The following is a 26,996-nucleotide window of genomic DNA, read 5'->3' as shown; positions in this document are numbered from 1 at the left end:
AGGTCCACCGATGGATTAAAAACTGGCTGGCAGACAGGAAACAGAGGGTTGGAGTAAAGGGCCATTACTCAGACTGGCAATGGGTCACGAGCGGAGTTCCGCAGGGGTCGGTACTGGGACCACTCCTGTTCAATATATTTATTAACGACCTGGAGGCAGGAACAAAATGTGAGGTCATTAAATTTGCAGATGACACCAAACTATACAGCAGGGTTAAAACCACGGAAGACTGCGAAGATCTCCAAAAGGATTTGGCGACACTGGAAGAGTGGGCCAAAAAGTGGCAAATGAGCTTCAACATAGGGAAATGCAAGGTCATGCATGTAGGGAAAAAGAACCCGATGTTCACTTACAAAATGGGGGGATCACCGCTAGGGGTAAGTAAACTGGAAAGAGACCTGGGAGTGATGGTGGACACAACATTGAAGGCGTCGGCGCAGTGTGCCGCAGCCTCAAGGAAAGCAAACAAAATGTTGGGTATCATTAAGAAGGGTATCACAACCAGGACGAAGGAAGTCATCCTGCCACTGTATCGTGCAATGGTGCGCCTGCATCTGGAGTACTGTGTTCAGTACTGGTCACCGCACCTCAAGAAGGACATGGCAGTACAGAGAAGTACAGAGGGAGTACAGAAAAGAGAAACTAAGCTAGTAAAGGGTATGGAAAACCTCTCATATACTGACAGACTGAAAAAGTTGGGGCTGTTCTCCCTGGAGAAGTGGAGACTTAGAGGAGACATGATAGAAACCTTCAAGAACCTGAAGGGCATAGAAAAAGTAGACAGGGACAGTTTTTTCAAATTATGGGGAACCACAAGTACAAGGGGGCACTCGGAGAAACTGAAAGGGGATAGGTTTAGAACAAACGCTAGGAAGTTCTTTTTTACCCAGAGGGTGGTGGATACATGGAACACGCTTCCGGAGGCTGTGATAGGCAGGAGCACATTACAGGGCTTCAAAGAAGGTTTGGATAGATTCCTAGAGGACAAAGGGATTGAGGGGTACAGGTAGGAGTAGAGGTAGGTTATAGGGATAGGAGCAAGAGGTAGTTATAGAAATAGTCAGGGACCATTGCTCAGGCAATAGGCCTGATGGGCCGCCGTGGGAGCGGACCGCTGGGCGAGATGGACCTCTGGTCTGCCTCAGCAGAGGCAACTTCTTATGTTCTCTCCGATGTCAGAATTGACATCAGGGGTAAGGCTTCCGGGCCGGCGGCCTGCAATCACTGCATCCACCTGGCTCTTCCTAGCAATTTCTTCCATTCCAGTGTCACGCTGCTGAGCCAGGAGTCCCCCCCCCCCATGTCAGCTTCATTGACATGTCCTCACAGCAGCAACAGCAGGAATAATTAAATTGGGCGGGCGGGAGTGCAGGCTTGGGGGGGCAGAAGAGGACAGAGGCTGGAAGGAAGTGAGGGGAACATAGGAGGAGGGGACAATTGTTGGGCATGAGTTGGTGGGGGGGGAGAGGACAAGGGCTGGTAGGCAGTGAGGAGAACATAGGAGGGAGGGAGGAAGGGACAATTGTTGGGCTTGAGGAAGGAAAAAAAGAAAGAAATCACTAGACAACGGGGGAAGGAAGAGGAGAAAGGCTGGAAGGCATTGAGGGGACACAGGAAGGAGGGAGGAAGAGACAATTGTTGGGCCTGAGGAAGGAAAAAAAAGAAAGAAATCACCAAACAATGGGGAAAAGAAGAGGACAAAGGCTGGAAGGCATTGAGGGGGACACAGGAAGGAGGGAGGGAGGAATGGACAATTGTTGGGTCTGAGGAAAGAAAGAAAGAAAGACAATAAAGGTAGGAAAATGATTTTATTATTAATTTAGTGATCAAAATATGTCAGTTTTGAGAATTTATATCTGCTGTCTATATTTTGCACTATATTTGTCTATTTTTCTATAGTTGTTACTGAGGTGACATTGCATATTTTAAAAAGTCATCTGCCTTGACATCTGTGCCCTGTCCCTGCCTGCCTTATGCCCTATCCTGGCCTACCACTAGACCACCAGAGGGGGGACAGGGTACAGAGCCTGGCAGGGAGGGGGGGACAGGGTACAGAGCCTGGCAAGGAGTGTTGGGTTGGGTGCAGAGCCTGGCAGGGAGAATTTGGTTCAGAATGGGTTTTTTTCTTATTTTCCTCCTCTAAATTTAGAGTGCATCTTATGGTCAGGAACGAAAAATACAGTATTTCCCTGTAACTTCATCGAGTGTTCCTATAGTCTTTATAATTTTTGGCAAAGTGAAAAATTGATCCACTTATACCCTTTCTACTCCACTCAGGATTTTGTAGACTTCAATCATATCTCCCCTCTTTTCCAAGCTGAAGAGCCCTAACTGTTTTAGACTTTCCTCATGCAAGAACAGTTCCATTCCCTTTACCATCTTGGTCACTCTTCTTTGAATCTTTTCTAGCGCCACTATATCTTTCTTGAGATAAGGAGACCAGAATTGAACGTAATACTTCAGATGATGTCGCACCATGGAACGATACAGGGGAATTATAACATTCTTAGTCTTGTTAACCGTTCCTTTTTTAATAATTCCTAGCATCCTATTTGCTTTTTTGGCCGCTGCCACACATTGGGCGGAAGATTTCATCGTATTGTCTACGATGACACCCAGATCCTGGGCGTTAATCCCCAAGGTGGACCCTAGCATCCGTTAACTACGATTCAGGTTATTCTTCCCAATGTGCATCACTTTGCATTTGTCCACATTAAATGTCATCTGCCACTTGGACGCCCAGTCTTCCAATTTCCTAAGGTCCGCCTGCATGCGTTTTAACAACTTTGAACAGTTTAGTGTCATCTGCAAATTTAATCACCTCACTTGTCATTCCAGTTTCCAGATCATTTATAAATAAGTTAAATAGCACCGGTCCCAGTACAGACCCCTGCGGCACTCCACTGTCTACTCTCCTCCATTGAGAAAAAATGACCATTTAACCCTAACCTCAGTTTTCTATTCGATAATCAATTCCTAATCCACAACTGAACTTTGAAACCTATCCCATGACACTTTAATTTTCTCAGGAGCCTCTCGTGAGGAACTTTATCACAAGCTTTCTGAAAATCTAGATATACTATATCAATCGGCTCACCTTTATCCACATGTTTATTCACACCTTCAAAGAAGTCAAGCAAATTAGTGAGGCAAGATCTTCCTCAACTGAACCCATGTTGACTCTGTCTCATTAAATCATGTTTGTCTAAGTGTTCCACAATTTTATTTTTTATAATCATTTTGCCCAGCACTGAAGTGAGGCTTACCGGTCTGTAATTTCCCGGTCTCCTCTGGAGCCCTTTGTAGAAATCGGCATAACATTGGCCACCCTTCAATCTTCAGGTACTATAGACTATTTTAGCGACAGATTACAGATCACTGACAGCAGGTCAGCAATTTCATTTTTGAATTCTTTTAATACCCTAGGATGTATACCATCCGATCCTGGCGAGCTGCAAATGCAATGTAACCCGTTCAGTTCTTAAGGGCATATTTGCTGCACTGGGACTCACTACCCTGGTTTTGTAACAGGGACCCTAAGTTTATACCTGGAGCAATGGAGAGTTAAGTGACTTATTTTCTCCTGAAGTAATGCCTGTGATAAAGTGAATAGTTTATACCTTAAAGGTATGTTTTGAGATTTTGTTCCCTTGCATGCATTGTTGTGTATTACTCACCCCCTCTTCTATGAAACCGTGCTAATGGTTTTTAGCGCAGAGAGTCGCGCTGCTCCTGATGCTCATTGAGTTCCTATGAGCATCGGGCCATTCAGCGCGGCTCCCTGCGCTAGAAACTGCTAGCATGGTTTTGTAGAAGAGGAGGTAAGTGTCTGGTAGTGAAAGGAAATGTGTGCTGTTCCTGAAGTGTTGATTACAATTTGAATATTTTTGTATGGTGAGTTGTAAGGGGAATACAGAACTGGAGGTGCAAGGTTTATATTTAGAATCTATCCCAGTGTGGTCAGCCTGTGGCCTGCTATTGAATTTTATGCGCTCACAAGACCATCGGAAGTATATATAGAAAACAGCTCCCACAAATGTCATTAACCAAAGTTTTTGTGGTTTTTAAATATTGCATAGCCACTCTAACAATTTGTTTCCATCATTCGTACTTAAATATTTACCTGTTTATTTATCACTGAAGGTCTGTGGAGCTCTGCAGTTCCATTTCTGACACTACTTAATGTTATTATGTTAGGCATCATACTTTTGGAATGGAAGAAAGCTCTTGTCCATCCTATTCTGAAAAATCATTCATTAGATATTTCTCAACCTGAAAGCTATCATCCTGTATCTAACCTTCAATTTCTCTCAAAACTATTTAGAGCAATTTATTTTCCAACAATTAGACCTGGATTTTGAATCTTCTAACTTTTTATATCCGTTACAATCTGGGTTCTGTAAGTTACATTTCACTGAGACAATTATAACATCATTACTGAATGGCTGCTATTCCGCAATTGACAGAGGTAAAGTGACTCTTCATTTCACTAGATCTAACAGCAGCGTTTGACAAGTTTTCAATTTTTCAAGTTTTATTAGGATTTTATATACCGCCTATCAAGGTTATCTAAGCGGTTTTACAATCGGGTACTCAAGCATTTTCCCTATCTGTCCTGGTGGGCTCACAATCTAGCTAACGTACCTGGGGCTATGGAGGACTGAGTGACTTGCCCAGGGTCACAGGGAGCAGCGCGGGGTTTGAACCCACAACCCCAGGGTGCTGAGGCTGTAGCTCCAACCACTGCGCCACACGCTCCTCTTGACCTTGTAAGTTATTCTCTTTTACTGTCATGACTAGCTTTCTTGGTATTTCAGGAATAGTATTGCAATGGGTTTGCAGTTTTCTAACCGATAAATCTTATTCCGTATCCTTTTCTTCAATGGTTTCAGCTTCTTGTTCTTTATATTGTGGGGTTCCTCAAGGATCAGTCCTTTCTCCACTTCTGTTCAACATCTTTTTGAGTCCCTTGGCACTTTTCATTCAGGAACATCAAGTAAAATGTTATATATGCAGATGATATTCTTTTAGTTTCAACTCAAGATCCTTCTAGTCTCAGTTTGACTTTGCTCCAGGCTTGTCTTGATTCTATTCATACCTGGCTTACTCAGAATAGATTAGTTGTTAGTCCTGCAAAGTCATCTGCTCTGTTGGTTCTGGTATCACTCCCTCCCACATTACGCTCATCACCAATTAAATTGAATGAGACCATGACATATCTTGGTGTTATTTTTGATAGTGCTCTCACATTTGGCCCTCAAATTTCATCTGTAACTAAACCTTTCTTCTATTACCTAATAAGACTAATTTGTTCTATTTGATCATATTTAGATACTGCTTCGTGCGCAACACTCCTTTATGCTTTAGTCACTTCTAAACTTTACTACTGCAGTGTTATTTATACAGACAGGTCTGCCGTCTGTGTCTATTAAGAAACTTCAAATGATTCAACACATCTCCATTAGATTATTAACTCACACACGTCATTAAGACCATGTTATCCTCTTGCTAAAGGAACATCATTGGCTTCCAGTGAAATTTCACATTGAACATAAATTATTGACTTGAGCCTACGAAACAGTTTATATGGGGCTTCTTTCTTATTTGGCATGGTTTATCATCCCCTATCGTCCATCACGTTCCCTGCTTTCTGCATTTGCATCTGCTCATCAATTATCCATTCCACCCATACATATGACTCAAGGATCTATAGTACGAGGAAAGGCTGAAAAATTTGCGGCTGTACTCACTCGAGGAACGTAGGGAGAGAGGAGACATGATCGAGACGTTTAAGTATATTACCGGCCGTATTGAGATGGAAGAAGAGATTCTCTTTCTCAAAGGACCCTCAGCCACAAGAGGGCATCCGCTCAAACTCAGGGGTGGGAAATTTCATGGCGACACCAGAAATATTTCTTCACCAAGAGAGTGGTTGATCCTTGGAACGAGCTCCCGGTGCAGGTGATCGAGGCAAATAGCGTGCAAGAATTTAAGAGCAAATGGGATGCCCATGTGGGATCCCTTAGAGGGTTAAGCCAAGGGAACCTGTCACCAGGAGTAGGATCCCTAGGATAGTAGACTTGGGGGTGGGTCAGTAGAGTGGGCAGACCTGATGGGCTATGGCCCTTATCTGCCATAATCTTCTATGTTTCTATGACTAGATTAAGTTCTTCTTGCCATTCTGCTTTGTATTCACATTCTGAGTTGTCTTATCTTAAAATTCAAGCCCTCCTTAAGACTTACCATTTCCAACGAGTTTATGGCATGGAGAGCTGAGTTTTTATTTCAATGGTACAGTGCAGATTTGGTATTAAGTACAAAATTAGGCCGTGAGCTCTCAAGGTACAAGGAAATGGTAAAATACTGTGTGTACCTGAATGTAACTTACCTTGAGCTACTATTGTAAAAGATCTGAGCAAAATCCAAATAAATGATAAAATTTAAAGAGAACCCTTCCTGGGGCGCCTGCCAGCTTCTCCAGGATCGGTTGCGTTACCACACTGGATGCCTCGTGGCACCCATCTTCACCGCTCTAGGTTTGGGGATCTGAACTTGACTCCCTTTCGATCAACTGAAGACAACAGAGGCTATTGCCCGTTCCTTCCAAATGATGCTCACCTTTCTCTTAGGACCAACTGACCCATGTTCAACTGTTGTTCATATGGATCCCTTCTTCATTTCGGCCTTCAAAGTTCTTGTTTGAATATTTGCTACTATCACCAAGATCTGTACTCCGGGCTTCTGTGCCTGCCATGGTGGCCCTCCTCCTCATCGTGGCATAGCTTGGTTGCGATGTTAAGGGTGGGCAGCGCATGCCCAGCTAGTATAGTGGGAATTTAATTTTTGGGCAGACTGTACTGTATATATTCCACATTCTGGTAATTCCTAAATGCTGTTCCTGAAAGGTGAGCTCCCTGCAAAAGATGCTGACATTTTTCAAATGCCTACTAATTTGCAAGCGTTTCTTGGTTTCTAATGTCATAATTGCTCTCTGCAGGTGAGAATTTTCTAGAGAGTTATGTGCAGGGGTGGAGTTTGGCTAAATCTGGACCCATGAAGGGCAGATGTGCAAAGCTCCTGCAACCCAGTAAAAAATACTGGGTTGGGAGCAATTTTGTTTTGCTGGGCTACGCTCAGCATAAACAGCATACAAATTAAATGCACGCTATTTGTGTTGAGTAGCCCATTAAAAGGTGGAGGAGCTATGCCTGGCACCTGCTCAGAAAAGCTAAGTGGTAGACACAGCTCTTCTACACAGGCCCAGTACAGCTCCCCTACCAGAGCTCGTGAGCAGTTATGGTTCTTTTTGTTTAAATACCCAATATGGACGCAATTGTTGTGCGTCTGTTATGTGAGCATGTGCCTTACACCTAACAGCTGTGTTCTGACCATTGGCATGGGACGTACACTCGCATAACAACACACAACAGCTGTTATTGGCACCTCCAGACCTGCAGGAAAATTTGACCCGGTTAGAGATGGGCATTCATTCCTGAGCATTACATGGAATGCACATTTTAATACTAGTGAGCTCCTTGTAATGCATTTGTATAGGGTTCTTGGTGGCTGCTACTGTGACTGGTAAAAGCCCTCAAGAATCCTGAGCATCAGAGGCTGAGCTGCCTTTCAAGTAAGACTGGCTACAACCAGTTTTACTTGCATGGCAAGCTTTTGAGAATCTCCCCTTGAGAGAGAACTTTATCTACTCAATCCTAGGAGGCACCAACTTCCATAATAAAAGGCAACTGGGGGGTTAGAGTACTTTTAAAAAGGAGCAGTCTGGAGGTCCTGAAAAGTTTTAACTGCAGTCAGGGGCAACTGTTTGGGGTTAACTCTCTTCTGGGTAAGGGTAGATATAAGTACTGCAATGCTAGAAAATTCTCTAATAAATTATTAGCAATAGTTAGCAAAGCCTAGGACGCATTGGATTGCCTAAAAGGAAGCTAATCTTCATAAATCTACACAAGATCACAGAAAGAGGAAGACAGGCAACAATATCAGGAAAAGCTAAGAGAAGTTGATAAAGTAGTCCGGAAAGAAGGGCTTTTTTGAGGGGGAGGTACTGTGTACCTGCACGCTTGCCTTTCCTTGATAAAAAAGACCCATGGTCCCCAAGTATTAATAAAAGAGCTTAGGATCTGCACATTCAGTGCTGCCTTTTCATGGATTCTGTGGCTGGATTCAGCTTACTTGACTGCTTTCAGAGCAGAGAGATAAGAGGAGGATTGTACGTAGATAAGAGGCTTCAAAATACACACATGCCTGCAGCACCCAACTACATACTCTGTGTGCCACAGTGTCGTCCCCCCTTCCCCCAGTTCCATGATGTGCTGAAAGCTAGCTCCTACCACTCACTCACCTCTCCTACTATGCTTCCTTTCTCTCTTTCCCTCCATCTCACACAGATGATCTGGAGTATTTCCAGAGTACACAGCTCAGGACACCTATACAACAGGTCAAATATTCAGTGGCTACTGATTAAATGTTGTCACAATAATTTCAACACTATACAAATCGATGAAATGAAAGGCTCCTCTTGCAGCCGAGAACCGCCACAGTAAAAAACTCAAACTTGAGAAAAACCTGCGCTGGCCTTGGTTGCAGAGCTTTAAACAGTAGAATTTAATGGGAGAAGTGAGCCCGTCTGCAGTTCTCCAGGAGAGCACACTCCAATTAGCTCCAGCTAAGTACTTGGCTTGATTGTGTTGATTTCTGTATTTTTGTAATTTTTGTGTGACCACATTTTTCCACACTGTGTTGTGTAGAAGTGCAGAGGGTATTTTTGCTCTGCAACTGAGGCCGGCACAGATTTTTCCTCAAGTTTGAGTGGCAGTTCCCAGCTGCAAGAGGAGCCTATGATTAATTTGCCTTAGCGTGTGTGGCTGTATTAGGCTGGTTGAGTGCTGGGAATGCCTTACCAGAGTTTCTGAGGCTAGTTTTCAGTAAATTAGAAGTTATTGTCATGTGCCTTTCTTAGCACAGTGTGTGAAGTTTGTCAAGATTGATATTGTATTTAGGGTTACCATACGTCTTGGAAAACCCAGCCATGCACTCTTTATAGAGGACTGTCTGGACATTTTTTTTAATAAAGCAAATTTTTATTTTTCTGTCCGGGTTTTTTAAAAGTGAGTCACCTGCAAGTCTGCCCACCCACTTTGGTCTCAGCATAAATTATGCATCCAACCTCTCCTCCTTTCCAAAGTCTGACTTATCTTTCTCTCCTCCCAGCTGCCCTGCACTTCCTCTCTAGTCCTTTCCCCCCTCTGCGGTCTTCCAAGGTTCAGATTGGATGTTAGCAGTGTCAGTGACTAAGACACCCACTGCCAGCTGGCTCCTCCTGAACTCTTCTCTCTGCTGCATTCCACATCCTGTGATGCAATTTCCTGTTCCTGCACAGGTGGGATGCGACAGAGAGAGGAGTTCAGTAGCTGGCAGGCAGCGGATGTCTAAATCACTGACACTGCTGGCAATGTGTCAAAGAAGTCAAAGACTGCACCAGGAGGGGGGAGGGGGGACAAGAGGAAAATACCGGAGTCCTGATCCACATGGCAGAGAACGATGCTGCTCGGAGGGGGAGGGGAGGAAGAAAAGAAGGAAACATAGGGTGCAGGGTGGAGTGGAGAGATTATACGAAGGAATAAAGGAGAGGGGGAGGCATTAGAGTCACAAGAGAGACAGAGATTGATGCTGGAGAGAGGGGGTCAGCAGAGAAATATGGAGAGAGGGAAAAAGAGAGATGCTGGGTCTGGTGTAGGAGAGATAAAAATGAAGAAAGTCTAAACTGGAATGAATCGTAAAAAGGAGAGAGGGGGTACAGGCTGGATGAAAAGGGGAGAAGGGCAAGGGGAGAGGGTAGATTTATTTATCTATTTATTATTTAAAAAGTTTCTATACTGCCAAAAATCTCAGCGGTTTCCAAGATTACATACATAAAAACATAAAAATACACATACACTAAAACATAACAATCCATGAAACTGCACCTATAGCTATTGACATAAAAGGCACCATTTGCATTACTTTAAAGAATAATCATCTGCTTTAAATTAGGGAATAAAACAGCTTCAGAGAAAGTATCATGCCATATTAGAAGTAGGCATCAACAAATAACTTTGTCTTAAGATGGTGGATGGAAGGGGCAGATCCTGGATGGAAGGGAGTAATGAGAAGATGAAGAAAGCAGAAATCAGAGATGACAATTAAAAAAAAAATTAAATTTTTTTTCTATAAGATAAAGTAGTATTGTATTGTGACCATGTTGGAGGTGGGGTGGGGCTGGGGGCATGGCATGTGTCCTCTTTTTTTTTTGTCTTCACAAATATGGTAACCCTATTTGTATTATATTTATGATATTTTGTTTACACTTCTCCCTCCGTATTTGTGGCTTCTGCACTTGCGGTTTCACATAATCGCGATTTATCATTGGGTGACTCTGCCCCCCAAAATGATGTCTGTAATGTAAAAAAAGTTAAACTTTTACCAATAATCACTCTGCTTCCATGATTTCTCCTACAAAATTTAAGTTTCAAAACTTTCACCCTGAAAATCACTGGTTCACATCGTGCACAGGGAAAAATGCTGCTTCCCAGCATCCATAGAGTGAAATGTTGTTTCCCAGAATGCATAGAGAAAATCACTTGCCTGCTTAAAGCATTCTGAATCGCTGCTTGCCTCCCCAAAAGCATTGTGAATCGCTGCTTGCCTGCCCAAAAGCATTCTGAATCGCTGCTTGCCTGCCCAAAAGCATTCTGAATCGCTGCTTGCCTGCCCAAAAGCATTCTGAATTGCTGCTTGCCTGCCAAAAGCATTGTGAATCGCTGCTTGCCTGCCCAAAAGCATTCTGAATCGCTGCTTGCCTGCCAAAAAATATATCTGGGATATTGCCTCTCCTTCAGGAATAGGTCAAGTCTCCCACCATAGCTACAAAGCGCAAACGTTCAAGTGCTACCGAAAATGCTCCCAAAAGGGAGAAGAAGGTGAAAACCTTACAAGAAAAGGTAGAATTATTGGATATGCTTCAGAGAGTAAAGTCCTCCTCCGCTGTTGTTCGACACTATGGCATTAATGAGTCAACCGTTAGGTACATAAAAAGAATGAAAAACAAATCCATGAAGCTGTTGCGGCAGCTGCACCAGCAGGTGTGAAGAGAATACATGTGCGAGATGCCAATCTCTCTCGCACGGAAGCTGGAACATTTCTGTGGGTGCAGGATTGCTACAAAAAGAGAATACCAATAGACTCTGTGATGATAAGAGAAAAGGCAAAGTCTTTGTATGAAAACTTGAAGAGCAGGGAAGGAGGAATGTCACAATCCACTGACTTTCTGGCCAGTAAAGTGGTTTGATAAATTCCATCCTCACCCCGAGGACAAACATCATAGCTACAACACACAGCCTCTAGGGCCTGGTGGACACCTTCTACCACTACCATGGCGGCTATCTGAGGTGGGAGACGTGCACACATAGCAAGACATCCTTCTCCCCCATCCTATCCCCACAGCCCAACCCCCCCTCCCCCCTCGATCGAGAAAAGGCGAGACAGTCCTGAAAGAAAACAGAACGAAAGCCCAAGGGGTTCGAACAGGACCGCATACTCACGCCTCCGAAGCCGGGGTACGCCATGGCTTCCCACTACACAGCTTCTCGAATGTCACGCACTGTACGGGAGTCCTAGAAACCGCCACTTGCCGGTACCAGAAACACTCCTGTGCGATTGCCGTGAGTGGCAAGAGTTGGTCGGCCCCACAGGGAAAAGCAGGGAGAACTTGGCACCTGCCTGTTCCCGAAGGTGGCGGTGGCACTCAAGTGGCTAAAGAGCCGCAGTTTGCCAGCCTAGAGAGAACACTGGAGGGTGGCCAGCTGTGCACCCCCTTGGGACGTAAACCCGGGGCGGGGTGGGGCAGACAGCCCCCCACCCTCCCCCACCTTGGTATGTCACTATCTGTATCTCACTCCCTCCCTATGACCAAAAATTCTCCTTTCTTCTATTCCCCGTGTACACAACCATCTCTTTCCCTCCCTTTCTCTCTCCCCAAGTCCATGCCTTCTGTGTCCAAAAACACATTCCCTCCCCACCTCAGCATCTCTTTCCCTCCCTTCCTCTCTCCCAAGTCCATGTCTTCTGTGTCCAAAAACCCATTCCATCCCCCATCTCAGCATCTCTTTCCTTCCCTTCCTCTCTCCCAAGTTCATGCCTTGTGTCAAAACGCACTCCCTCCCCCTTTTGTGTTCCGCGTTTGCCTCCCAGCCCATTTTTGCAACTTTCTCAGCAAAACGGAGCTCGAGCCGAAAGGCTTGTCTCCTGTTTCCTGCCTGCCCTGCCACGCACAAATAGCCGATCGGAAGTATTCTCCGACGTCAGCACTGACATCGGAGGGCAGGCTTTGCTTAAGCCCTCCCTCCGACGTCAGCGCTGACATCGGGGAACACTTCCGATCGGCTATATGTGAGTTGCAGGGCAGGTAGGAACAGAAGACGAGCCTCGCGGCTCGAGATGTATTTAACTCCGTGGGTCCCCTGTCCAGCTCTCTCCTGTGCACCCCCTTGGGGCATGCACCTGGGGCGGACCGCCCCCCCCTAGGTACGCCACTGGGACCAGCACCAGTCTGCGGACCAGCGGTTGAAGAACTGTGAACTAGGACCCTGGGGGAGCCCGGGCCCCCTGTCAGCTCCGGGCCCCTGAATGCAGGACTGGTAGTACTGCCCTGATGGCGGCCCTGATCTCATCCAAACTTTTCTCAACCTTGGAGAGCTTAATAGCCCTATCCTGAAAGAACTGACATAGTGAAGCAACTGTTCCTTTCATAGAAAATTCAGTTTACAACTTGCCACATATCTTGTAAAGTGACCTGTTTTCCCTGAGGCTCAGTTTCTTCGGAAGTAATTACGGTGACCATCCGAAATGGCTTAGAGGGGCCTTTAAAATAGAGTGTCCCTTACCTTTATTGCCAGTTATCTTTCCCATCTAAGGTAAAAGTAAAGGAGGAGAAGATTGATTCCCTTACGGGGGAAACAGCTATCTCTTCCAAAGATACATTTCCTGGTTGAGGAGGTGGAGTTTGTTCAAAAGACGACAGGGAAGCAACCGTTGGGGACGTATCAACTTCTGTTGCTGAGACAGCAGATCTTAAATGAAAATCCATGGGACCTTTTGGCACAGGGAGACTAAAGTAAGGAAAATTCTGTTATAAATCCTGTGTTTTAGGGTAGCCACGCACTGATCTGTTATAAAGTCTGTATTTCTGACCTCAATACTAGTTTTCAGTCATTGTGTCTGCTGATTAGGTGTAGAGGGGAGGGGGCTGGGAATTACTACTAAAGTAACTGTATTATCTTTGGGACAGTGCTGAGAATAAGACTGCCCTGAAAACTTCTAAAAGTTAAATTACTCAGAATTTCATATTCTGCTCTTATCACTGATTTTCAGCATTATATTTGCTTAATTTCTCTTCTCCTCCTCCCTTTTTCATACTTAAAACACACACACACACACACACACCCTTCTCTGTCCTCTGCTATATCTTATTTCCTCTTCCTCCTCATAGGAAAAAGGGTAAGACTTATATTAACTCTATTTCTGTTTATAACTGTATTGATTTTATACAAACTTATACAAAGTGCAACAAAACATCATAAGGAGAACAAGAAGAACAAAGAAGAAAAATTAACATCCATGGAAGTAAACCTTGAAGACGTACACAGGCAGCTAGAAAAATTAAAAACTGACAAATCACCAGGCCCAGACGGAATCCACCCTAGGGTGCTGAAAGAGCTTAAGGAGGAAATAGCGGAACTCCTACAGCAAGTTTGTAATCTATCCCTGAAAACAGGCGTGATCTTGGAGGATTGGAAGATAGCCAATGTTACGTCCATATTTAAAAAGGGATCAAGAGGTAACCCGGGGAACTACAGACTGGTAAGTCTGACCTCAGTTCCGGGGAAAATGGCGGAAGCGCTGATAAAAGATACCATTGAGGAGCATCTAGAAAGGAATAAACTTATGAAAACAAGCCAACATGGCTTCTGCAAGGGAAGATCGTGCCTAACGAACTTATTGTACTTCTTCGAAGGAATTAACAAACAGATGAGCAAAGGGGACCCCATTGACATCGTATACTTAGACTTCCAAAAAGCCTTTGACAAGGTACCCCATGAACGCCTACTTCAGAAACTGAAGAACCATGGGGTGGAAGGAGACGTACACAGATGAATCAGGAATTGGTTGGCAGGCAGGAAACAGAGGGTAGGAGTGAAGAGCCACTACTCGGATTGGAGGAGGGTCACGAGTGGTGTTCCGCTGCTATTCAATGTTTTCATAAATGATCTAGAAACAGGGACGAAGTGCGAAGTAAAAAAATTCGCAGACGACACCAAACTATTTAGTGGGGCTAGGACTATAGAGGACTGTGAAGGTTTACAAAGGGACCTGAACAAACTAAGGGAGTGGGCGATGAGATGGCAGATGAAGTTAAATGTAAAGTCTTGCATGTAGGAAACAGAAACCCGAGATACAGCTACACGATAGGAGGGCTGTCATTGAGTGAGAGTACCCAAGAAAGGGACTTGGGGGTAATAGTAGACAAGACAATGAAGCCGTTGGCGCAGTGTGCAGCGGCCGCTAAGAAAGCGAATAGAATGCTGGGTATAATCAAGAAGGGTATTACAACCAGAACGAAAGAGGTTATCCTGCCGCTGTATCGGGCGATGGTGTGCCCACATCTGGAGTACTGCGTCCAATATTGGTCGCCGTACCTAAAGAAGGATATGGCGATACTCGAGAGGGTTCAAAAGATAGTGACATGTTTTATAAAAAGTATGGAAAACCTTTCATATGCTGAAAGATTGGAGAAACTGGGGCTCTTTTCCCTGGAGTAGCGGTGACTTAGAGGGGACATGATAGACTTACAAGATCTTGAAGGGCACAGAGAAAGTGGAGAGGGACAGATTCTTCAAACTTTAGAAAACTACAAAAACGAGAGGCCATTCGGAAAAATTAAGAGGGGACAGATTCAGAACCAACGCTAGGAAGTTCTTCTTCATCCAACGGGTGGTGGACACCTGGAATGCGCTTCCAGAGGGCATGATAGGACAAGGTACGGTATTGGAGTTCAAGAAGGGTTTGGACAATTTTCTGAAGGAAAAGGGGATAGAAGGGTATAGATAGAGGATTACTATACAGGTCCTGGACCTGGTGGGCCTCCGTGTGAGCGGACTGCTGGGCATGATGGACCTCTGGTCTGACCCAGCAGAGGCACTTCTTATGTTCTTATGTTCTTATTAACAAACAGCACTTTCACCTTATGTAAAATTCATGAAACATCTTTAACGCTCCTCCCACCTACCCCCAACCCATTCTGGATGCATACAAAGAGTATTAAGAGTAAAATAAATAATATAAAATAAAATGAGTCCCTCTAGACCAGGGGTGGGCAACTCTGGTCCTCGAGGACCGGAATCCAGTCAGGTTTTCAGGATGTCCCCAATGAATATGCATTAAAAGCAGTGCATGCAAATAGATCTCATGCATATTCATTGGGGACATCCTGAAAACCCAACTGGATTCCAGCCCTTGAGGACTGGAGTTGCCCACCCCTGCTCTAGACTCTAATGGTTCTTAACAAGATTCCAATGGGCTCCAAATCTCTCTGAATAACCGGGACTCGCCTTTTTGCTCTGCCAGCATTCTTTCAAATCTTATATTCTAGATATTCTATATCTATATTATAGTCCCACCCACCCTACCCACACCCCACCCCTCCCAGAGATCACTGCTCAACTCAAATCAATTCACTTCCCTGGGAGATATGAAAGCCAAGGTAGGTGACACGAGGAAGGCATACTTGAAACTCATAAGGAACCTTGGATAGAAATACAAAGGATGGGGATTTTGAATATCATTTACACACAAAAAAATCCACACATACATGCAGATAAACGGTCCGTGCAAAAAGCAATCTCTGTACTTTCGTACAATTTTCTTCCTGTACAAATACAGCACAATAGAAATATAGCCAGTTCTAACCAATTTCCTGACTCCTGAAATGTTCAATCTACACCATTTTGTTTGTTTGTTTTGTTTTAAGGATGCATCCGAATCATGCTGAGCCCTGTAAATGCAAACAGCTTACGTCTATTGTCTAACTTCTGATCTACAGATTAGTTCAGTTTCGTTTCACAAACAGACAGACACAGTTCCTATAATCCCTCCCCACTGTTTCAATGATGGATCAAGTCATTTACTAAAGCAACGGAAAAGAAACAGGAGAGGAATGATCAGTTCCTCCACTTACCAGTTTGGTGGTCAACCCCAGACAGATACCTGCACTTTAACCCAGGACTCGATTAATCAGTTGAGCCGGCCAGAGCCACGAGGTCTACAAATTCCAAGAGGAATCCAGCCGGCTTAGCAGACAGGTCGGTTCTCAGACCAGACACAAGTGACCAATCGAGTAGCCGGTGGTCAAAAGACCTTCAAGTCCCAGTTCAAGTGCCAAATGAAAGGTCACTTTGGGCAGCCACAAAACTTAGAGACTTGAAGAAAGCGGAACCCTGAGCCCCAAGCTGGCTTCAGAAGTCCAGAAACCAGGAAGTTACAGAGATATATATACATTCTTCTGGCTATACAACTGAATTCTAGAAAAAACTTTTCATGTGTTACTTTTCTTAACAATCATTGGTCCTAAGCTCACACTAGCAGTTAACTAGCAGGTCACTTATCTAAGCCCTGCAGGCTTTCTGTTACATGTCGTTTATGCTGAGATAGCCATAAGAAGCTAGAATGCCCAAGCTAAAACATCCAGTGCAGGCAGGCTAGAACATGAGATAAGTTAGGTCTACAGCTAAACATAATTCAGCATTTTATTAAAGAGAAAACTTAGTTCAACACTTAGGAAAACCAGTCCCAGACTCCTTCAGTAGCAGAAGGTAATGCAGTACGTGATCCTTGCTGAGATTGTGTGCTTGGTAACTGGAGTGCCTGGCAAGTTTGGGTCAAAGGCCACAAAGAGTTGGGATGACTTTCTGTGGTTTTGGGTGCCCTACAAGTATTTTTTGCCTTACTTATCTCACTGTTGCATGAGAATTGGTTGCCTTGCCTTATGTTGTAAAAGTGAATTTGATCTTTTTCCCTTCTATAATTCTGGGGCTGTAGCTGGAGATGAGAATATATTGCATATAAATAAAGAGGGGTTTGTTGATTTACTGTTCAGACTATTATTTCTTTCTCGAGAGGAGGGGATGGAAAGGAATGGGAGTTTTGTGGGGCCCCATTAATGTGATGATGGTTGTGGATTTTCTTTATCTGAATACTTCTCTGGGCATGTTATGTTTTCTCCATGGGACAGCTCACTATATAATGTTAATTTACCATAATGCTTTCTGTCTGGAGTTTACTATTATGCTCTCAAAGCTTTATTTATTTCACTTATTCTGATGAGCGCATTTTATTACCTGGAATATTTGTGGAATTTTCTGATCAAGAGAAAAAAAGATTCTGATGGCTTTAGGAAGTCAGATCACAGGGATTGTAATTTTGCAAGAGACCCATCTTAATGAGGTTAAACTTTAGAAACTAGTTTGGGAATGGGTGGGCCATTATTATTATGCTGTGTTTTCTGTGTCTAGAAGAGTAGTGTGGTAATGTGATTGAGGGTGTGGCTTGGATCTGTCAGAAAACACAGCCCTACACCCAGGGTTTTCAAACAAAAGGAAAATATTTATTGTTTCGAGTTAACATATATCACTCTTAACACTCTCTTCCTGGGGCTGGCTCCCAGCCTAGCCCAATACAATGACTAGTATTACCTTCTTGAATCCCCTCTGGACATACACTAAACAAGTACCTTCTGCATTCAGTACCAGGTTCTTTCCTACCTTGACCTTCTTCTCTCACTTGAAGATGTTGAAGCCACACTGCTTCCCTGATCCTCTTCTCAGGTACTATGACTTAACTTCAACTCGAGTCCTTTTGCTTCAGGGCCTTCCTCTTGGAAGCCTCATGCCTTAGGGCCTCTCTGAACGGCTCAACTCCAGAGCATTTAAACTCCTCCCTGCCCGAGCCCCGCCTCCTTTACTCAGCAGGTTTCTCCTACCAACCCTAAGGTAGCTTACTTTTAGCATCCATGAGCTAGCGCTCCATGCTGTATGAGGCATAATTGCAATATCAGTGAGGGAGTGCTCTTCACTATCTCACTCACTCCCTCACAAGCAGGTACTGCGAACTTAATAAAACCATCCCATTTGAGGAACATAAGTACAGTATATTAGGATTACTCAAGGGAGATGAGTGGTACTGCACTACTCTCTTTATGGAATTCCATATGCACTTGTTTCAGTCTATGCCCTCAATATTCTGATGAGGTGTAGGAGGGTCTGTATCAAGCAACAACCCCCTGACCCCCTCCCACCCCCCAAAAAAATCTCAATCTGGTCCAGTATTTGTGGATCTCCCCCACAACAAACCCCCCCCCCCCCACAAAAAGTATGAAAATCCCCAAAACAAAAGAATATTCTCTACTTAGAGGTTAAAGGCACGGCTGTATTAAGAACAAGCAGTCTCTGCTTTTTCCCACACTGTTTCCTTTCTAAAGCATTGCTTTTGAAACACTGCTTGAGAGCGATGTCCTCAGCCCATCTTCCACTTCAGGTATCTTTATAACTTCTGAGAGCACTTTTTAAATCCACTGGTACAGCCCCATGGGAGGTTTTCAGGTTAGTAAACACCAGTCTGGAGTCTCATTCACTGAGGTAGAGTTATCATATGTCTGGATGGTACTCTAAAACTGGGCAGTTTGTCTGGAAACGGGAATTCTGGGTCCTAGAATGGAAATTGAATAAGCAGCAAACTGAAGAAGATAAAATCTCATGGAGAAAAAAGATCAACCACTACAAAGTCCGTACAAAACTAGCCAAACAAATCGGAAAAGGAAAACCTGATTTGAAACAAATTATTTCAAATGACACACTTCCTAGGTCACCAAACTAAATTAACAACCAAATCAACAAATACCCCAACAGCAGCTGAACTGACAACCTTTTTCAAAGCAAAAGTAAACTGCATCAGACACAGAGTGAACTGCATAGGAAGCAGCACAAAATCAAGAGAGAAAGAAGACTCTTCACAAACAAAATGCCCAGCAGATAGGTACTGGGAGGAATTTTCCCCAATCACGGAAACAGAATTAGGAAGAATACTACCCAAATACACGAAATCTCAATGCAGGGGGGTGGGAGCGGGAGGAGGGTGTATATTTTGTTTTGGTATTTTTCCTGATGGTAATGATGGATGGGGGAGGGAATTTTTATCTTTTGTATAGAATCTGATTGTTTATAAGTGCTTATTTGATTATTATTATTATTTGTGTGTAAATTGTATTGCACTTTTTGTTGGCATTAAAAACTAAATAAAGTTTAGATGTCTGGCCAAATTCCCTAAAAAAAAAAATCAATCAACAATATACTACAACTATCTATTAGACTGGCTGAATGACTCAACAGAAAAAGGAATATTCCCCAAACACCTAGGAAAAATCATTCTAACACCCACCCCAAAAGATCAAAATGGAGAAATGAATGATGTCAAGAATTACAGACCAGTAGCTTCAACTCCTCTTCATGTCATGCTATTAGAAAGTGTGGTAACAAATCAAATCACAGAGTACCTGGAACACCATAAACTACAGTATTATATTCCAGACAATCAGATTTCAGAAAACACTATAGCACTGAAACACTATTCAATGCCCTGACATCTGAGACTAGAACACGCATGAGCACTGGACAAGTCCTTGTACTACAATTTGACTTACTGCATTTGATTGGTAGACCATCAACTTCTATTGCTGATCCTAAACTTTCTAGGAATAAGTGGTAAAGTGCACACTTGGCTAGAAGGATTTCTAACAAACAGAATATTGTGACAAACCCAATGCCAGTACTAGTTTTGTCCCAGGGAGAGTAAGGGAAAACACCCATCCCTTGATCAGAAGAGCTGACCAGATTAATACTAGGAACCCTTAGACAGCTGCCTACTCCTCAGAAAGTGAGAATGACAGGACAGGGACTTGTCCAGTAATAACAGTCAGGAAATCCCATACCAGAATAAACCTGTTGCAAAGTCTGGCAAGTTTGCAATTTTCAAAAAGAAGCCTGTCCCTTTAAGACAGCCCCAGTGCAGGGAGGGCAGGAAAAACCACACTCTGCACCCTAAAGAGCTAAACCCCCATCCCCCTTATAAGGAGGAGTGGATATGGTGCTAAGAGTCATAAGGAGAGAGCCCTGAACCAGGAAAGCAGGCAGGAATGTGATCAGTGGAGCAGCTGACCTTAGCTTTGACAAGGCAAGGAGGTGGAGATGGCTAAACAGGGAGGACAGTAATGCTTCAAACCACTAAGGGTCCAGAAAAATTTAAAGAGATGGACACAACTGAATTGCCAGTGGAACTAACTGCCTCAAAAATGCATGGAGGTGGGTCCCTAATGGTGTGGAGAAATGAAACTGTTTGTTTGGTGGATTTATTTTTCTCTGCTGAAAAGGAAGAAACCTCTAATTAGGAAACAGAGGGGGTTATATTGTTCTTTGCTTTTCCCTCTGAGAGACTGTGTTTTTTTTAAACTGTTGCTCAGTATAGTGTAGAACCTTATAAAAGAAAGAATAGACTGTGTTTGCCAGCCTGGACATAGTTTTTCTTTTTTGATATTTGCTAATGATTTTTGCTGAGAGCCACCAAGGGCGGAAACTCCCAGTAAAGTTGGGTTGAAAATGGCTGTGGAGCTATAGAGAGAAGTATAATTGTGTTTGCAGTGTTTTGGATACTGCTGTAATGAAGCTTTCCTACCACCTGCTTGTTGAAGTGTTGAAACTGCTACAGTGTGGAAAACCTGTTTAAAAAAAAAAAAAACAGACAATAAGGGAAAGAGAACCTAAATTATTGATTACCAGGGTGGGAGTTGTAACTCAGAGGTTTTGTTATCCAAACAAAAAGAATTAAGCAGGTTCCAAGGTTTCTCTAACTCAGCTCTGGGGGGCTCAGGTCCACCTGCAGTACAGGCAGCAATTATAATCAGTGCCTAAAGTGGTGGAGTGCTTCCTTTTTGTTGTCCCACAAGGGGACATCCGCTCAAACTCAGGGGAGGGAAGTTTTGTGGAGACGCCAGGAAGTACTTCTTCACGGAAAGAGTGATTGAGCATTAGAACAATGAGGCCAGCAGCATCCCAGACTTTAAGAATAAATGGGATAACTATGTGGGTTCCCTACAAGGGTCAAGTCAAGGAATAGAGTCGCTAGGGTATAGACTTGAAGGAGCGGGTCAGTAGAGTGGCTGTATGATTAAGGGGGTCAGTAGAGTGGGCAGACTTGATGGGCTATAGCCCTTATCTGCCGTCATCTTTCTATGTTTCTATGTTTTCCTTTTTACCCTTTCTTGTGTGGAGGGTTGTGTTTGTGGACTTATGAATTAGTGGTGCCCATGGTATTTTGCCCTGGTAAAGAAAACGTTCCTATTTGAGCCTGAAAGCCGAGTTGCAATAAAAGGGATCTGAACTTTATGGATAAACAGAAAGAAAAGTGTGGGGTTTTTTTTTTTGCTTTTGTGGAAAATTGGCTAAGTTGAACTGAGACCAGTTAAAGGTCAGAATATAAAACTGCTACTGAACACTGTATTTTCCTTGGGGACAGTCTTTACACTGCACAGTTCAGTAGCACTAGGTGGACGCCTAGACTGTACCTACCTGAAGGGAACTCGTGTAGGAATACCACACAGGAAACATACACACGCAGTCTTAGAGTTGGGATGGAAGCGCTCCCTAATGGATGGTCTCTCACCCTTTTATTGAGAATCTTAGCTCCATTAATTACTTAGCTAATGTAATGTAATGTAATGTAATTTATTTCTTATATACCGCTATATCCGTTAGGTTCTAAGCGGTTTACAGAAAATATACATTAGGGTGCATTAAAATTATAAATAAGATAGGTACTTAGAAATTCCCTTACTGTCCCGAAGGCTCACAATCTAACTAAAGTACCTTGAGAGTAATAAAGAAGGGAAAAATGGAGATAGAGGAAAAGATAAGAAAATAAACATTCTGACAAGACTACGATCTAAAGGACTTTGGAAGGTTGAAGAGATGAGAGATAGGAATAGAAGCAGAAGGGAGGAACCGTTGAACAATAGAATTCTGGGGAAATTTAAATGAAAAAATAAAACAAAACAAGTGGTAAAACAATAAATGAGATTAAAATAATTCATAAACTGGAAAGAAAAATAAAAGTAAAATCAAAACATAGTCTTCAATCCACGGTTTCAGCATCAGTGATGGAGTGGAGCAAGTAAGTTTTTGGAGGATCGATGACGTTCCCAGAAAAAGGGTGCTGTAATTGGTGCTGTTGGGAGCTCTACAAGGTTATAATTTCATAATGCATTTACATTGAGGATTAGACCAAGGTAATTCATTGTTTACATATTTCATGTGATTCTCAAAGTTACTTTCTCACGTGACATATGAATACATAATAACAGTTACAATAAAGTGATTCCCAATGTGTACATTTCTGATATGTCTCAAATCTTACTATTCAGCATAAATATCAACAGGAGGGTCTTAAGTAGTTTTATCAAATGTATACTTTGCGACTTGCAGACCTCAGTGGTACCATCTGTATGCCACTAAACTTTTAGATCATACAGAGCATCGGTACCCCTAATCGTCATTGGTTTCTTATAATAGTTTTCTATAATTTAAATATTTTTTATATTTCAATAAATAGGTTAAATAGATATACTCATCTTATACTACGCGGGTGGGGGTAAGGTGTGATATCAGACCATTCATTGTTAAAATTAGGGGAGGGGGGGTTGTAGCTAGACAGCTCATCCACCACTGTGGAAAGTACCCCAAGGACTCTATGGACAGAGGCTGAAAAATAAATTGATGAAAACTAGAAGAAAAAGAAGAGAAAAATGACAAATGACCAGGAAATCCTAGCAAGAGGGTTAAGAGAAGACCAAGGAAAGCAGAAACCAGAGAATGGGAGTAGAGAATGACACGGGAACAAATTTGTCCCCATCTCCGCAGGAACTACCAAGAGGGCATCCGTTGAAAATCAGGGGCGGGAAACTACGAGGTGACACCAGGAAATTCTTTTTCACTGAAAGAGTGGTTGATCGCTGGAATAGTCTTCCACTACAGGTGATTGAGGCCAGCAGCGTGCCTGATTTTAAGGCCAAATGGGATCGGCACATGGGATCTATTCACAGGGCAAAGGTAGGGGAGGGACATTAAGGTGGGCAGACTAGATGGGCCGTGGGCCCTTATCTGCCGTCTATTTCTATGTTTCTATGTTCTATGAACTCAATTTCTTCGTCCTGTCCCCACAAGTTTTGTCGCTGTCTGTCCCTGCCTTGTCGCTGTAAGCTCTGCCTTAACCACACAAGCCAGAAACACTTATGATTTTAAAGTGTTTGTGACTTGTGCTGAGGAGGACAGAGCTTGCAGGAATAGGGCAGGGACAGGAAAAGAACTTGCTGGGACAGGACGGGAAAATGAGTTCTCGCAGGGATGGGGAAAAATTTGTCCCCATGTCATTCTCTAAATGGGAGCAGTACAATTAGAAAATGTAAATGACCATACAACTGAGGTAGACAAATATTTTTATTTTTATTTTAGAATAAAGTAGTGTGGTCGTTTGGCCGCGCTACGTGGGAGTTTACATGCTCCGGGTGCCACGACAGCTCGATCTCAATATTTTGACCTACGTAGGCAAATTAATGACTTATTGGCTGACAGAGCCCTTAGGGACATTAGAATGTATAAATACCGCCTACATCGATGGGGAAACAAAGCGGGAAAACTGCTTGCATCATTGGTTACCTCAAGGGCTCCGAAGCGCGTTATATCAAGAATTCGGGCGCCTGATGGTAGAGAAATAACTGCCCAAACTGGGATACAGCAGAGTTTTGTTAATTACTATAGGGCTCTCTATGATAAGGGGACTTGTGACACAGTACAGAGGACGGCTTTCTTTCAAGACCTGCAGCTTCCGTCCTTGGGACATGAGCAGCGGGAGGTGTTAAATGCCCCGGTGCGAGGGTTGGAAATCCAACAAGCTATTCGGGCCTTAAAATTGGCTAAAGCCCCTGGGCCTGACGGACTGGGCTCTGAATATTATAAGTTGTTGGGGGCACGAGTGGTGGGCCCATTTCAAGCCCTATGTGGGGCTCTTAGTAGAGGTGACCTGCCTCAGCATAGACTAACTCATGCTAATATTGTGGTTCTACTGAAACCGGGGCGGGCGGAAGATCAGCTGGGTTCCTATAGACCTATCTCTCTGCTCAATCAAGATATCAAGTTGTTTGCTGCTATTATGGCGGCACGCCTGGGTCGGGTTTTGCCCAGCTTGGTTCATTCGGACCAGGCAGGTTTTGTGCCGGGCCGTTATTCCTCTGCTAACGTGCTGAGGGCGCTTTCGGTGCTTCAGAATCCTGGACTAGTTGGGCAACACCCAGGACAGAAGAACGCTCTTATAGTTAGTCTAGACGCGGAAAAAGCGTTCGATAAAGTGTTATGGGACTATCTTTTTTGGGTTCTTCCTCAGTTCGGCATTATGGGAAGCTTTCTGAATGGGATTCGATCATTATACGCTCATCCTATGGCCCAGATCCTGATTAACGGGGAGCTTACCTCTTCTTTTGAACTCGAGAGGGGGACGCGCCAGGGCTGTCCCCTCTCCCCGATGCTCTTTGTCTTGGCTCTAGAGCCTCTTGCGGCTAAGCTTCGTCAGAGCCCTGATATGCATGGTATTCGTTTGGGTTCCCAGGAATTTAAAATTAATTTGTTTGCGGATGATATGCTCATCTTTCTGGGGGACGCTGCAGATGGGGTTCCTCGATTAATAGACCTTATACAGAGATTTGGTGCCTTTTCTGGGTTGCGAATTAACTTTGATAAGTCGGAGGCCTTGGCGGTCCGCCCTCCGTGCGCTCTGTGGCACGATCCTTCCTTTCCGCTGCAGTGGTCTAAGGGTACGCTCAAATATCTGGGAATATATCTGCATGCAGATCCGGGGGTGGTTTATCGGAAGAACGTACTTGATAAATTAGATGCAGTTCAAGCTTTGTGTAAGAGGTGGATGGAATTTCCCCTCTAGCTCTTGGGGCGCGTTGCCCTTATTAAAATGGTCCTCTTGCCGAAGCTCCTGTATCCACTACAAATGGTGCCCCTTTGGATCAAACAGAAATATGTGCAGGCCTATAGGGGGATCGTTTCGTCCTTTATATGGTGCTCTCGTCGGGTGAAAATTGGCTATAACAAACTGATTAGGGGGCGCAAACACGGAGGTGTGAACTTGCCCAATTTGCGTCTTTATAATGCTGCTGCTTTGTTGAGATGGGTGCATGAATTATATACAGGAGTTGACAGGTTTGCCCCGGTTGGATTCTGGCACCTTTTGTCAGCTCCGGTGTCAGTTTTTAACCTCCTGTGGCATGGGGCGGGACCCTGCCCTTCTATGCTTCGTCCCTTGCGAATGGCCTGGTGCTGGTGGCGGTCTTCATTGGGGGGGTGCGGTGGGTCCCTCGCTTTTTACGGAACTGGTGGGAAACCCTAAGTTTCCTGCTGGATCGTTACATGCTTTTTTTGCCTCAGTTCGGACGTCTGGGTGCCGTTTTGTGGGACAGGTTGTTGAGGTTGGGTCGGGTTCGGTTCCCTCTTTTCTGGCATGTCGAGACCGCTGGGGTTGAACTGCAGGGTCTATGTTTGCATACCTGCAGCTGCGTAGTTATTGTTTGGCGCTCCGATCACCGGAGAACAGCTTGCCCACTTTCACTTCCTTGGATCATCAGTTTTTGTCCGCCCCGTCTGAATTTAATACGCTCTCGGAGTGGTATAAAGTGGGGAAGGAAAGACGGTCTAGTAGATTTCTTGATGATATGGCAATGGATTGGACTTTAGCTTTGGGAGAGCAGGTCACTGCTGATGAATTAGTTCTGTGTTTTCAGGAATGTGCCTCTGCCTCCCCTAATGTGAGTTTGCGGGAAGTACATCTGCAGATTCTACACCAATCTTATTTAACGAGATGTAAGGGTCGAAAGATGGGGTTGTGGCCTGATGACTGCTGTCCCCGATGTCCAGCTCATCGGGACACCTTCGTACATCACTTTCTGGAATGCTCATATGTAGGGCCCTTGTGGATCTTTGTGCTTCGGGAGTTGGAGAAAGTTATAGGACTGACTATAGATTGGTCTTACAAGACGTTGCTATTGGGTGTCACAAGTCCCCTGGTGGAGGCGGGTGTTGGCGAACCTGGGAGGCGCTTTCTTTTGGTGGCCTTAGGAATCACAAAGAAACTAATTATTCGCTACTGGATTGGCACCACGCGGCCAACAGTCCAACAGTGGCGGGCCAATATGTCTTTGATGGCTGGATGGGAGAGGCAGCACCGCCGGGGGGTTGCGAGCTGGAAATCTAGGACCTATTTGGATTATTGGAGTTCCTTTTAGTGCTGGTTAGAGATCAGGGGTGCACAGGGGTGGGGGGGAGGGGATGGGGGGGAGGGTTTCGTTCAAAAATTGGATCTGCATGGGAGATGATATGTTGGGGATTTGTTTATTTTTGTCTGTTCTTTACATGAACCCTTGAATTTTGTACTTGATGTTTTTCTCGTTTGGTCACACTTTGTATCTTCTCGTATGCATTGATCCTTCAATAAAAATATTTTCAAAAAAAAAAAGTAGTGTGGTATGCTGTATTAATATACCTTAATAAATAGAAAATGGAAATAAGGTGATATCTTTTTACTTGATTAATTTTTATACAATTTTACTATCTTTCAGAGACCAAAACCTCCTTCCTCAGGTCAGGTCAGAACAGTTAATATCTGTTATGGTATCCTGTCTTTACCTGTGGAAGATGGTTTTGGGCCCTTAAAGCTAATTGAAAAAAGGATTTAGTCCAATAAAATGGTATTATATTTCCATTTTGTTTTATTTTCTATCCCTTTCC

General features: G+C 43.9%; 1 protein-coding gene across 3 annotated transcripts in view; it reads right to left on the bottom strand.

The window, feature by feature from the left end:
- Positions 1 to 26,996, bottom strand: part of ST3GAL6 (ST3 beta-galactoside alpha-2,3-sialyltransferase 6) — a 235,045-nt gene that overhangs the window by 158,157 nt on the left and 49,892 nt on the right. Inside the window, exon 1 of one of the 3 annotated variants that reach the window (XM_033941155.1) lies at positions 16,289 to 16,310. The exons of the other annotated variants lie outside the window; for them this stretch is intronic. The gene's annotated coding sequence lies outside the window, so the exon portion shown is untranslated. Of the gene's footprint in view, positions 1 to 16,288; positions 16,311 to 26,996 lie in introns of those variants that run through there. 3 annotated transcript variants of the gene reach the window in all.

This window comes from Geotrypetes seraphini, chromosome 4, assembly GCF_902459505.1.
Source record: "Geotrypetes seraphini chromosome 4, aGeoSer1.1, whole genome shotgun sequence".
NCBI classification, from domain to species: Eukaryota; Metazoa; Chordata; class Amphibia; order Gymnophiona; family Dermophiidae; genus Geotrypetes; species Geotrypetes seraphini.
The sequence above is the reverse complement of the archived record's forward strand: the minus strand, read 5'-3'. Positions and strand labels throughout refer to the sequence as shown.